The following is a 13623-nucleotide window of genomic DNA, read 5'->3' on the forward strand; positions in this document are numbered from 1 at the left end:
GTATTCTCATCATCTTCCACTTGCTTTCTTTCCTTTGGGTAATTGGCAATATAAGGATTTTCAATGTAATTCTCCGCACAATACATATAAATTTTCTCTAGATCAAAATCAAGAATTTTATCAAGATTAAATTTTGGAATACCCTCAGTTATACGTTTCATTTCTTCATAACCCAAAAGAAGGCTAAGCTCTTTATGATGCTCAAGGGTAATAAAATTATCACAATATTTGGACATGACTTGATAATGAAACAAATAGCATTGGAGCTTTAAATGACCATGTTCATTGCAAAGTTCACAAGGAGCACAAAAAATATTGAATCTTTCAGCACATTCATCTAGCTCTTCTTGCAACAATTTGGTTTCTAAGTACTTATGCCTCTTGCAATAATTATCTTCTCTATTTGGTGTGTTCATGCAAACATGCACTCCACAAAAGTTGACATGCTCATAAGAGATATTTTCATCATAACTAGTGCGATCATCATTAGCACCATGGATATTCAAAGAATTCGTACTAACAACATTGCAATCATGCTCATCATTCAAAGATTTAGTGCCAAACAATTTAGAGATTTCTTCATCTAGCACTTGAGCACAATTATCCTTTCCATCATACTCACGAAAGATATTAAAAAGGTGAAGCGTATGAGACAAACTTAACTCCATTTTTTGTAGTTTTCTTTTATAAACTAAACTAGTGCTAAAACAAGAAACAAAACGATTCAATTGCAAGATCTCAAGATATACCTTCAAGCACTCACCTCCCCGGCAACGGCGCCAGAAAAGAGCTTGATGTCTACTACACAACCTTCTTCTTGTAGACGTTGTTGGGCCTGCAAGTGCACAGGTTTGTAGGACAGTAGCAAATTTCCCTCAAGTGGATGACCTAAGGTTTATCAATCCGTAGGAGGCGTAGGATGAAGATGGTCTCTCTCAAACAACCCTGCAACCAAATAACAAAGAGTCTCTTGTGTCCCCAACACACCCAATACAATGGTAAATTGTATAGGTGCACTAGTTCGGCGAAGAGATGAAGATACAAGTGCAAAATAGATAGTAGATATAGGTTTTTGTAATCTGAAATAATAAAAACAGCAAGGTAACTAATGATAAAAGTGAGCGTAAACGGTATTGCAATGATAGGAAACAAGGCCTAGGGTTCATACTTTCACTAGTGCAAGTTCTCTCAACAATAATAACATAGATAGATCATATAACAAGCCCTCAACATGCAACAAAGAGTCACTCCAAAGCCACTAATAGCGGAGAACAAACGTAGAGATTATGGTAGGGTACGAAACCACCTCAAAGTTATCCTTTTTGTTCTATCTATTCAAGAGTTCGTAGTAAAATAACATAAAACTATTCTTTCCGCTCAATCCATCATAGAGTTCAGACTAGAATAACATCTTAAGACACAAATCAACTAAAACCCTAATGTCACCTAGATACTCCATTGTCACCTCAAGTATCCGTGGGCATGATTATACGATATGCATCACACAATCTCAGATTCATCCAACCAACATAAAAGTACTTCAAAGAGTGCCCCAAAGCTACTACCGGAGAGTCAAGAACATGTGCCAACCCCTATGCATAGGTTCCCAATGTCACGAAACCCGCAAGTCGATCACCAAAACATACATCAAGTGGCACATGATATCCCATTGTCACCACAGATAATCACGGCAAGACATACATCAAGTGCTCTCATAAAGACTCAATCCGATAAGATAACTTCAAAGGGGAAACTCAATTCATCACAAGAGAGTAGAGGGGGAGAAACATCTTAAGATCCAACTACAATAGCAAAGCTCGGGATACATCAAGATCGTGCCATAGAGGGAAAACGAGAGAGAACACGAGAGAGAGAGAGAGAGATCAAACACATAGCTACTGGTACATACCCTCAGCCCCGAGGGTGAACTACTCCCTCCTCATCATGGATAGCGCCGGGATGATGAAGATGGCCACCGGTGATAGGATCCCCCTGCAGCAGGGTGCCGGAACAGGGCCCCGATTGGTTTTTCGTGGCTCTGGAGGCTTGCGGCAGCGGAACTCCCGATCTAGGTTCTGTTCTGGAAGTTTTTGGGTACGTAGGTATATATGGGTGCAGGGGGTACGTCGGAGGAGCTACGGGGGCCCCACGAGGCAGGGGGCGCGCCCAGGGGGGGCACCCTCGTGGGCATCCCGTATCTCCCCTGACGTGCACTCCAAGTTCCCTGGGTTGCTTTCCTTCCAAAAATAACTTCTCCAGTTGATTTCGTTCCGTTTTGACTCCGTCTGATATTCCTTTTCCTCGAAACACTAAAATAGGCATAAAACAGCAAATCTGGGCTAGGCCTCCGGTTAATAGGTTAGTCCCAAAAATAATATAAAAGTGGATAATAAAGCCCAATATTGCCTAAAACAGTAGATAAAGTAGCAGGGAGCAATAAAAAATTATAGATACGTTGGAGACGTATCACTGCGCTAAACACCTCCTTAAAGGACCAAAGATTTGGATTAAGAGTGTTTAGATTTATCCCAAACACGCCGGTACTAGGTACATGGGGGAGGAAGCCGACGACTGACCAACTCTCATATTTTATAAACAGCCGCACAAAAGGTAATATTTTAAATCAACAAGCGTTACATAACGCACATGAAATTGTTTTCATATTACATGATGACATGAATACATTTCACTCAAATATTACATCCTTAGCACATTCATCCGCCACAAGGCGGGCACCCTTCAGGACACCCTCATAATACTTCTCAGGGTAACGATGCTCCTTGTCCTTCGGCGGCCCCTCCTTCACCAGCTTCTCGGCGTCCATCTTCGCCCAGTGCACTTTTACACGGGCGAGGGCCCTGCACACACCTTCAATATAGATGGACCGCTTAATGACTTCAAGCCGCGGATAGGCATGCACCATCCACTTTACAAGGCCAAAGTAGCTGCCGGGCAAGGGCTCGCTAGGCCACAGCCGGACTATAAAGTCCTTCATGGCCAGTTTGGCCGCCTTGTGTAGCTCGACCAGCTGCTTTAGCTGGTCGCTCAAGGGCATCGAATGTTCGGCCCCAATATACTGGGACCAGAACAGCTTCTCCGTCGAGCTCCCCTCTTCCGCACAGTAGAACTCCGCGGCATTCGATATGCTGCGCGGCAGATCAGCGAACACTCCTGGAGAGCTCCGAATTCGGGTAAGTAAAAGGAAAGTCTCCTTCACATGCTTGCTTTGCATAATGAATGCCTTACCAGCCGCTATATTCTTGGCCTCCTGGATCTCCTGGAGGGCCTTTTGGGCTTCGTCCTTGGCGTCTTGCACGCTCTGGAGGGCCTTCGCAAGCTCGGACTCTCGCGTCTTGGAGTCACACTCCAGGGACTCGCATTTTTTGACGAAGTCCTGGAGCTTTTGCTGGACCTCATCTACCCAAGAATATTGCTTCTCGTGCTTGGTGCGCTCCTTGGTCGCCTTGTCTTCGGCCTCGGACAGCGCTTTCTTCAGGGCCGCCACTTCGGTCGTGGCCCCTATTAAAATTCAGGTTGCTTCTATTAGCATCATAAATTTTCCTCCATGTAATACACGAACGGGGTATCACTTACCTTTGTTCTCCTCGAGCTGCCTCTTCACGAGGCCGAGCTCTTCCTCAGCCCGCCCCAGGTTCTGCTTCAGTCCGAGACCTCCGCAGTGCGGGCAGCAGTGGCCAGCAGCGATGCCTGCTTATTCACATACACATAACATGATTAGACACCTGCAGACATTTTTGATCCTCTGTTCGGCTTTTCTTTCCGAACACCAAACAGAGCATCAGGGGCTACTATCTATGCTATGATATTTTCTCATAATGTAATTACTTACCTCAAAGCCTGTTAGGAGGCTGGCGCATGCTTCAGTCAACCCGCTTTTGGCAGATCGAACCTTCTCAATCACCGTACTCATAAGAGTACGATGCTCTTTGTCAATGGAAGCACCGTGAAGCGCTTCCAGAAAATTGTTCGATGCCTCTGGTTGGACAGAGGTCATCATAACAGGTGGCTCACCCTCCTTTGCGAGGGGCTGCCTACCTGAATCCGGAACCATTCGAGGTTCCGGTGCAGTGTCCGACCGGGATCCGGACTTGCCGCGGCCCCCGTTGTCAAGATCCATGGGGGTCTTTCCCCCATGAGCCCGGTGTCTGGGATTTCGCCTTGCGGCGTCTCCAGAATCGTCTCCCCCTGCTCCGGTATCCTCTGGGATGACACCTCAGTGTCGTCCGCGGGTCGGGGGGATGTGGCCGTCGGGAGTGAATAGCTGTTCATCTCTGATGGACTCAAAGACCCATCTGAGGAGGATGCGTCAATATGGGCTTTGGACGGACTGTATGATCATGTTTAACATGTTAGAAAGCAATAAAGCAAAACATACCGGAAGATAGTGTCCGGACACTTACGACTTTGCCCGGGGCTTGTCCCTGGGTAGCCACTCGTCATCGCTGTAGGCGGCAGTGGTGGATTAGTCCGGAGGGAGGGTTCTTCCTTTCTTGGACCCTTCGGCCTCCCCGTACGGGGCGACCTTCCTTTTCTTCTCCTCCCTGGTTGGGGGAGGGACTTCCTCTTTCTCCTCCAAGTTTTCGTTGGAGGAGAGCGACTCATCATCTTCAGACGATGAGTCCGACATAGCCTTGCGCCGGAGACCTTGCCTGGTCCCCGTGGCCTTCTTCTTGGCCTTCTTCTCCGGCACCTTGTATGGCGCCGAAACCAGCATCTTTGTCAGGAGAGCGGTTGCTAGATCTTCAGGTAGCGGAGCCGGATAGTCGATCCGCTCCGCCGTCGCCACATATTCCTGTTAAATCAGCATGGTGGCTTAGACTCCCCTCACGAACATACTCGGAAAAGCTCATCTTGAAAGATAGAAGGCTTACCGGATTGGCGGGGCGCTTTGCATTGTGTCCACGGTCTTCGGTGAGGGGAGGGGGCACTTCGGTGGCCTTGAACAACACCTTCCAGACGCCTTTGTGCGTCGTGTCGAAGACCTCCCGCGGCATCTGGTGTTTGGCTGAATCAAACTCCCACATAGTGAATGCCTGTCTTTGACACGGGAGGATCCGGCGGAGGAGCATGACCTGGACCATGTTGACGAGCTTGATCTTCTTGCCTATCATATTCTTGATACAGTTCACGAGTCCGGTCAGCTCCGCAGGGGCACCCCAGGCCAAGCCTTTCTTTTCCTAGGAGGTAAGCCGCATGGGGATGCCGGATCAAAATTCGGGGGCCGTCGCCCAGTTGGCGTCGCGCGGCTCGGTGATGTAGAACCACCCCGATTGCCACCCCTTCACGGTCTCCATGAAGGAGCCTTTGAGCCAGGTAACGTTGGGCATCTTGCCCACCATGGTGCCTCCACACTTTGCTTGCTCACCACCCACTATCTTTGGCTTCACATTGAAGATCTTTAGCCACAGGCCAAAGTGGGGCTTGATGCGAAGGAAGGCCTCGCACACGACGATAAACGCCGAGATGTTGAGGACAAAATTTGGGGCCAGATCATGAAAATCTAGCCCGTAGTAAAACATGAGCCCGAGGATAAACGGGTGGAGGGTAAATCCCAGTCCGCGGACGAAGTGGTGGAGAAATACCACCCTCTCGTGGGGTTCTGGAGTGGGCATAATCTGCCCTTCGTCTGGGAGCCGATGCACGATGTCTGCGGCTAAGTATCCGGCCTCCCGAAGCTTTGTAATATCCTCCTCCATAACAAAGGAGGCCATCCACTTGCCTCCCGTTCTGGACATGATTGGAATGGTTTAACGGAGAAGGTGAGAACTTGGGCACTGGAGCTCGAGAGTGCGAGAGCGGATGAGCAATGGAGGAAGAAGGCGTGCGTGAAAAAGGGGAATCCTTATCTCTTTATAAAGGCGGTAGAAACCATGTGCCTCCCCTCTTGCCTGTTAAAATTGCTTATTCCCCAAGCGCCATGGTTGATGCCGCAGTTGGGTTACCCACGCCCGTATTGATGAGAATCCCGCAATAAGGGGACACGATCTCTGCCTCAACAAGACGGCAAATAAAACCGCCTCGCAATATGTGCGATGGCTGGTCGTGAAAAACGGTTCGAGATGACCGGGCCATGGCGTGATGTCACTCTACAAAAGTTGTCTATAGATTTGATTTGTGGAATACTGTTCTCTCTATGGTGGTATGTGGAATTTGTTTTGCAGAGCCGGACATGATTCTCGTGTTCAAAATCTTCTATGGAGTATTCGGAGGAGGAACTCGCCTTGCAATGCCGAAGACAATCTGCACGCCGGACTCATCGTCATTGAAGCCTGGTTCAGGGGCTACTGAGGGAGTCCTGGATTAGGGGGTATCCGGACAGCCAGACTATATACTTTGGCCGGACTGTTGGGCTATGAAGATACAAGATTGAAGACTTCGTCCCGTGTCCGGATGTGACTCTCTTTTTCGTGGAAGGCAAGCTTGGCAGTTCGGATATGTAGATCTCCTTCTCTGAAACCGACTCTGTGTAATCCTAGCCCCCTCCAGTGTCTATATAAACCGAAGGGTTTAGTCCGTAGGACAAGAACAATCATAATCATAGGCTAGCTTCTAGGGTTTAGCCTCTACAATCTCGTGGTAGATCAACTCTTGTAATACTCATATCATCAAGATCAATCAAGCAGGAAGTAGGGTATTACCTCCATCGAGAGGGCCCGAACCTGGGTAAACATCGTGTCCCCAGCCTCCTGTTACCATTAGCCTTAGACGCATAGTTCGGGACCCCCTACCCGAGATCCGCCGGTTTTAACACCGACAGCAGTGTCATCCAAATCTTCCATTTTCATCAGTATCACGGGATGAAGAATATGAGCTGGGCACCAGAGGAGGAACTTCAACTTTCTTCAATTTCTTCGGTGGAGGTTTGGACCAGCCGAAGTCCTGCTTGAAGCCCATCTGCTTGAGATCCTCATCACCGTAAAGATGAGTTAGGACAGCCCAGGTGCGATCGAATACTTCATTGAGGTAATAATGGTTTTTCTTCACTGATTTGTATGTTGCAGTCATGTTGTGAAGAATAGCGCCAAACTGAGGCTTTACCCATTTGTGATTGCGATCCACCTTTTGATGAAGACTGAGGAGAAGCTCACGATCAGTCATCACCCTTGGAGCTGTGGCCTGGGGACTTTGCTTTGAAGCATTGGCGGTAGAGTCATGAGTAGCAGAGTCATCATTGGTGGAATAAGAAGCAGCTTTGCGAAACTGTCCATCCAATGGACGAATGCCTTCATCGATAATAGCAGTGTCCTTTGCCCTTGTCATCAGTTGAGGAAATGTCCACTTGAGGACTTCAATTGGGGGCAAGTAGCTGCCATGGTTGAGTGTATCAGCTTTGTAGTTGAGTGAAGACCTTGATCTGAGGAATCTCATAATCCAGGGCGCATAAGGCTTCAACTCAAAAGGACATCCCAACATTTGCCAGAGTCCTCATGAAGAAATCATGGTAGTTCACTGGAATTCCATGTATGATATTGAAAAGCAGATTCTTCATGATGCCAACGAGTTCTTCATCATTTGAGTCGTGGCCTTTGTTTGGACTCAAGGTCTTGGTCAGAATGCGATATACTGTCCTTGACACATATTGTATTTCCTTCCCAAGGAACTTTGTCCGTGAGGCTTGACCAGGCTTCAATGGCTTCATCAGAACTTGCATGAAGTGATTAGACAGCTCAATTTCAGAGTAGATGAGCCGAGCACCTTCTGGGGGAGGACTGACGGGCATGGCAGGAAGCAATTCAGTTGCTGGTGCCTTATAGTGAGTATTTTCGATCATCCAGTCCAACACCCATGAATTCACATCTTCAGCATCGCCTGTGATGTGCAGCGTTGCATAGAATTGAAGAATGAGTTCTTCATTCCAATCGCAAATGTTAGTGCAGAGATTGAGCAATCCAGCATCATGAATAGCAGCGAGGACTGGGTGAAGCATGGTCGAAGACTTTGTCCATGTTGAAAAGCACAAAAGAATAAAAGTTGGCTTGGCTGGTGGTCCAAAAGTGCTTCCTCCTCAGATGAGCAGAGTCATAGGGACTGTAGCCAGTTAAGAATACATGCTCATTGAAGAAAGTGTCAGCCATGAATTTCGGAGTCTTGGAGAATGGATTCTTCGGTTTTGGCTGAGGAGTATCAGTCAGTTGAAGAATAACCTCTGGAATCTCAATCTCTGGAGCCTCATGCTGAGGAAAATCAACTTCTGCTTTAGTAGCAGCCTGGGCCTCCATTTCTTCATCAGCTTTTTCATCAGCACTAGTGGCTGGAATTTCTTCATGAATGGAAGGGGCATTATGGATTTCTTTAGAGCCCATATGAACTTCTGTTGGAGCTGGGGAATGAGGAATTTGCTGTAGTGGTGTGAATAGAGGAGAATTGGGTTGTTGAATATCCCAAAAATCATCGTTCATCACAGGAGTGGTGCAGCCAATGTCCACATCCTCATCCACTTCCATTTCTTCAACACCGGCCTCTTCAGCTGTGAACTGAGGCGTTGGCGATGATACTTGAGAAGTTGAAGTGATAACATTAACTTCAATTTCTTCATCCATCTGCTCTAAGGAAGCAGCTGAGGGATTTTCTTCAGCAGATTCTTCAGGAATCTGATATTCTTCACCAAAAGGAACAAGTTCCTTTGATGGCATGCTTGAGAGAGGAACAACATCAATGGGATTCTCAATTGAACTTGTCAAAATCTTTGTCTTCTTTGGTGCAGAAGATTCTGAGGAAATAGATGCTTTCCTTTTCTTCAGAGCGGCTTGCTCCGCAGCCTTTGTTTTCTTCACTTCCAGAGCAGAAGGAAGAACTGGGCATGGAGTTGGTGCAGGTGGAGCAGAGGAAATTGGATCAATTTCTTTAGGCACAACTGATGCAGTTGGCGTATCTTGAGCAATATCTTCAGGCACAGCTTCAGCTTCTTCAGCTGTCCTGACTTGTTCTTCAGGCATAACACTAGTGGTTGCCCTGGCAGTTTCTTCAGCGACTGGAATTTCTTCAGCAGTCCTGGTACTTGTAGTTTCATCAGCAGCCTGATTTTCATGAGCGTTGTTGGCATTTCCTTCAGTGGCTTGAGCAGATGTTTTAGCTGGAGTGACTTCAATGTGCACAGGACCAGCAACACTTGAAGTGAATTTCTTCGCCAATGTGATGAATCTGACCTTGGCTCCTAGCCATTCTGCCTTGTAAGAATCAAATTCATCGCTGAGCTTTTTGATATCAGCTTGCAGAGTGAGGAGTTGTTTAGGCGATAGGCTGAGGACATTGTCCTTTAGATAGCGCTGCTTCTTGTACTGTGCTTTCTTAGCCACTCTGGCTTGATCATATTTCCATTTTTCTTCAGTGATGAACACTGTCAACATGTGCCTTTGTCCAGGAGTGAGGCCTAGCTCTGGCAGAGGAGTGTTTGGATCCTTGTGCCAGAGGTCGATGAAGTCTAGGATCTTCTTCGGATCCAATAGAAGAGTCACAACACTCCCTTTGGCTCTAGTGGCCCTTTGCTGTCTATTTCTGATGATTTCAGCCAATTCTTCATCATCAGCCTCATCATCATCAGAAGGCACCTGAAAAGCACCTTGTTTCTTGTGAGGACTTGGTCTAGTGCCTCGTCCTGCAGTGGCCTTGGTCTTCAGCAAGGTTGGGCTCTTTGAAGATAGATGAGGAAATGAAGAACTTGCAGAAGCTCCTGAGGCAATAGAGAAGCCTGTGGTCCGTTGGCACGTGGCGAGATGCATAGGTGCTGAGGACTTTGTCGGAGGAACTGAGTGTTTTGAAACCCGAGGAGCTGGTATAGTTTGAGGAACTGGGGCAGCTTGAGGATTTTGCCTTGATGGCACAAAGGAACTTGGCCGTGAGGGCATTGCAGAGGAAGTTGGTTTCTTGGCTGGCTTCTTGGGCATAGCCTTTTTGCTTGTAGAAGCCTCAGTAGTGGCAGCAGCATCAGAATCTTCATTGAATTTCTTCACTGCTTCTTTGGCCTGCTTCCTGGCCCATTCATTAGCATAATCCTCACCACATTTAAGGCTTGTTGGATGATACGTCTCCAACGTATCTATAATTTTTGATTGCTCCATGCTACTTTATCTATTGTTTTAGGCAATATTGGGATTTATTATCCACTTTTATATTATTTTTGGGACTAACCTATTAACCGGAGGCCCAGCCCAGATTTGCTGTTTTATGCCTATTTTAGTGTTTCGAGGAAAAGGAATATCAGACGGAGTCAAAACGGAACGAAATCAATTGGAGAAGTTAATTTTGGAAGGAAACCCACCTGATAGACTTGGAGGGCACATCAGGGGAGTCCCGGGCTGCCCACGAGGGTGGGGGGCGCGCCCACCCCCCTAGGGCGCGCCCCCCTGCCTCGTGAGCACCCCGGAGGTCCACCGACGTACCCCTTGCACCCATATATACCCACGTACCCTAAAACTTCCAGAGAAGAAGATAGATCGGGAGTTCCGCTGCCGCAAGCCTCTGTAGCCACCAAAAACCTCTCGGGAGCCCGTTCCGGCACCCTGCCGGTGGGGGAACCCATCACCGGTGTCCATCTTCATCATCCCGACGCTCTCCATGACGAGGAGGGAGTAGTTCACCCTCGAGGCTGAGGGTATGTACCAGTAGCTATGTGTTTGATCTCTCTCTCTCGTGTTCTCTCTCGTGTTCCCTCTATGGCACGATCTTGATGTATCCCGGGCTTTTCTATTGTAGTTGGATCTTATGATGTTTCTCCCCCTCTACTCTCTTGTGATGAATTGAGTTTCCCCTTTGAAGTTATCTTATCGGATTGAGTCTTTTATGAGAACACTTGATGTATGTCTTGGTGATCAACTTGCGGGTTTCGTGACATTGGGAACCTATGCATAGGGGTTGGCACATGTTCTTAACTCTCCGATATTAGACTTGGGGCACTCTTTGAAGTACTTTGTGTTGGTTGAATAGATGAATCTGAGATTGTGTGATGCAGATCGTATAATCATGCCCACAGATACTTGAGGTGACAACGGAGTATCTAGGTGACATTAGGGTTTTGGTTGATTTGTGTCTTAAGGTGTTATTCTAGTACGAACTCTTGAATAGATTGATCCGAAAGAATAACTTTGAGGTGGTTTCGTACCCTACCATAATCTCTTCGTTTGTTCTCCGCTATTAGTGGCTTTGGAGTGACTCTTTGTTGCATGTTGAGGGATTGTTATATGATCTATTTATGTTATTATTGTTGAGAGAACTTGCACTAGTGAAAGTATGAACCCTAGGCCTTGTTTCCTATCATTGCAATACCGTTCACGCTCACTTTTACCACTTGTTACCTTGCAGTTTTTATTATTTCAGATTACAAATACCTTTATCTACTATCTATTTTGCACTTGTATTACCATCTATTCGCCGAACTAGTGCACCTATACAATTTACCATTGTATTGGGTGTGTTGGGGACACAAGAGACTCTTTGTTATTTGGTTGCAGGGTTGCTTGAGAGAGACCATCTTCATCCTACGCCTCCTACGGATTGATAAACCTTAGGTCATCCACTTGAGGGAAATTTGCTACTGTCCTACAAACCTGTGCACTTGCAGGCCCAACAACGTCTACAAGAAGAAGGTTGTGTAGTAGACATCAAGCTCTTTTCTGGCGCCGTTGCCGGGGAGGCTAGGTAAAGGGTGCTCACTCACACCCCGTCAACTAAGATCTTTTTTGGCTCCGTTGCTGGGGAGGTTAGCGCTTGAAGGTATATCTTTAGATCTTGCAATCGAATCTTTTTGTTTCTTGTTTTATCACTAGTTTAGTTTATAAAAGAAAACTACAAAAAATGGAGTTAAGTTTGTCTCATACGCTTCGTCTTTTTAATATCTTTCATGAGTTTGATGGAAAGGAAAATTGTGCTCAAGTTCTAGAAGAAGAATGCATTACAATGCTTGGTACTAAATCTTTGAATGATGAGCATGGTTGCAATGTTGTTAGTATGAACTCTTTGAATATCCATAGTACTAATGATGATTGTACTAGTTATGATGAAAATGTCTCTTATAAGCATGTTGATTTTTGTGGAGTAGATTGGATTTGCATGGACACACCAAATAGGGAAGATAGATATTGCAAGAGGCATAAGTACTTAGAAACTAAATTGTTACAAGAAAGGCTAGATGTTTGTGTTGAAGATTTAAATTATCTTGGCCGTACTTGTGGACTTTGCAATGAAAGTGGTCATTTAGCTATCTGATGCAAATTGTTTCATGATCTAATCGTGTCCAAAAATTATGATGACTTGATTTCCCTTGCACATTATAATGAACTTAGTTTGCTTATGGGCTATGAAGAAATGAAACGTATAACCAACTATCTCCCAGATTTTGCCCGTTATAAACTTCTTGGTTTTGATCTAGAGGAAATTTATATGTATTGTGCGGTGAATTGCGTTGAAAATCCTTATATTGCCAATTACATAAAGAAAAGTAAACAAATACAAGATGATGAGAATACTAATGAAAGGGAAGAGACTTCCCAATATCCTCCTATTATTTCTCATGATGAATCAGGTAACGAGGAGGAGCTTTCTATTCAACCAATCTCATCAATAAGGAGCTCAAAGAGGAAGGTTGAACCTACACATAATGTGAAGAAGAAAAAGAAAAAAAAGGAGAAACAAAGGTAGAAAGGTATCCCTCCCAAATGATGTTGCTCCTACTACTCATTCTGATGATGATATTTGCTTTAGTATTGGTGCTATCCATATTTTTAATGATGGGAGTGATTATGCTTATGATATGAAAGGGACCAAGCTTGGAGAAGCTACGTTTGATGAGTATAAAATATTTGAGAATATATTTGCTGAAATTAATGTTTGTCCCAAGCTTGGAGATGCTACGTTTAATGAAGATGATATTTTTAGCATCCCAAGTTTTGATATGCAAAGTTGTTATGATGATAGCATGTGTAACGCCCCGGATCCGATGCGCCAGGTGTCTGCCAGTTATTCGCCGTCGTTGCCATGTGATTTGCTTGTGTGTTGCATTTTATCATGTCATCATGTGCATTTCATTTTGCATGCGTGTTCGTCTCATGCATCCGAGCATTTTCCCCATTGCCCGTTTCACGATCCGGCACTCCTATGCCCTCCGGCGTCCCCCTCTTCTCTCTCTTCGTGTGCGGGTACTAAACATTCTCGGAATGGACCGAGTCTTGCCAAGCGGCCTTGGTATAACACCGGTAGACCGCCTGTCAAGTTTCGTGCCATTTGGAGGTCGTTTGGTACTCCAACGGTTAACCGGGTAACCGTAAACCCCTCTTTCTCTTTGCAGCCCAACACCCCTCCAAAGTGGCCCAAAGCCCATCTAACTCCTCTCCATGCTCTCGGTCGTTCGATGATGATCGTGTGGGCGAAAACCGTGCTCCATTTGGACTCTCCTAGCTCCCTCTACCTATATATATGTGTTCCCCTCCGAAACCCCCCCGAAACCCTAGATCCCACCTCCTCTGCCCTGCCGGACACGTCCGTCCCGGACCGGACAATGTCCGCCGCCGCCGCCCGACGAATCCCGCAGCGCCACGTGTCCTCGCCGGCCTCCTCTCTCTCCCCGCGCCGCCGCGGCCCGCCCGGCCCACGGGAGGCCCGTCCCGGGCC

The sequence above is a fragment of the Triticum aestivum genome, chromosome 7B, assembly GCF_018294505.1.
Source record: "Triticum aestivum cultivar Chinese Spring chromosome 7B, IWGSC CS RefSeq v2.1, whole genome shotgun sequence".
NCBI classification, from domain to species: domain Eukaryota; kingdom Viridiplantae; phylum Streptophyta; class Magnoliopsida; order Poales; family Poaceae; genus Triticum; species Triticum aestivum.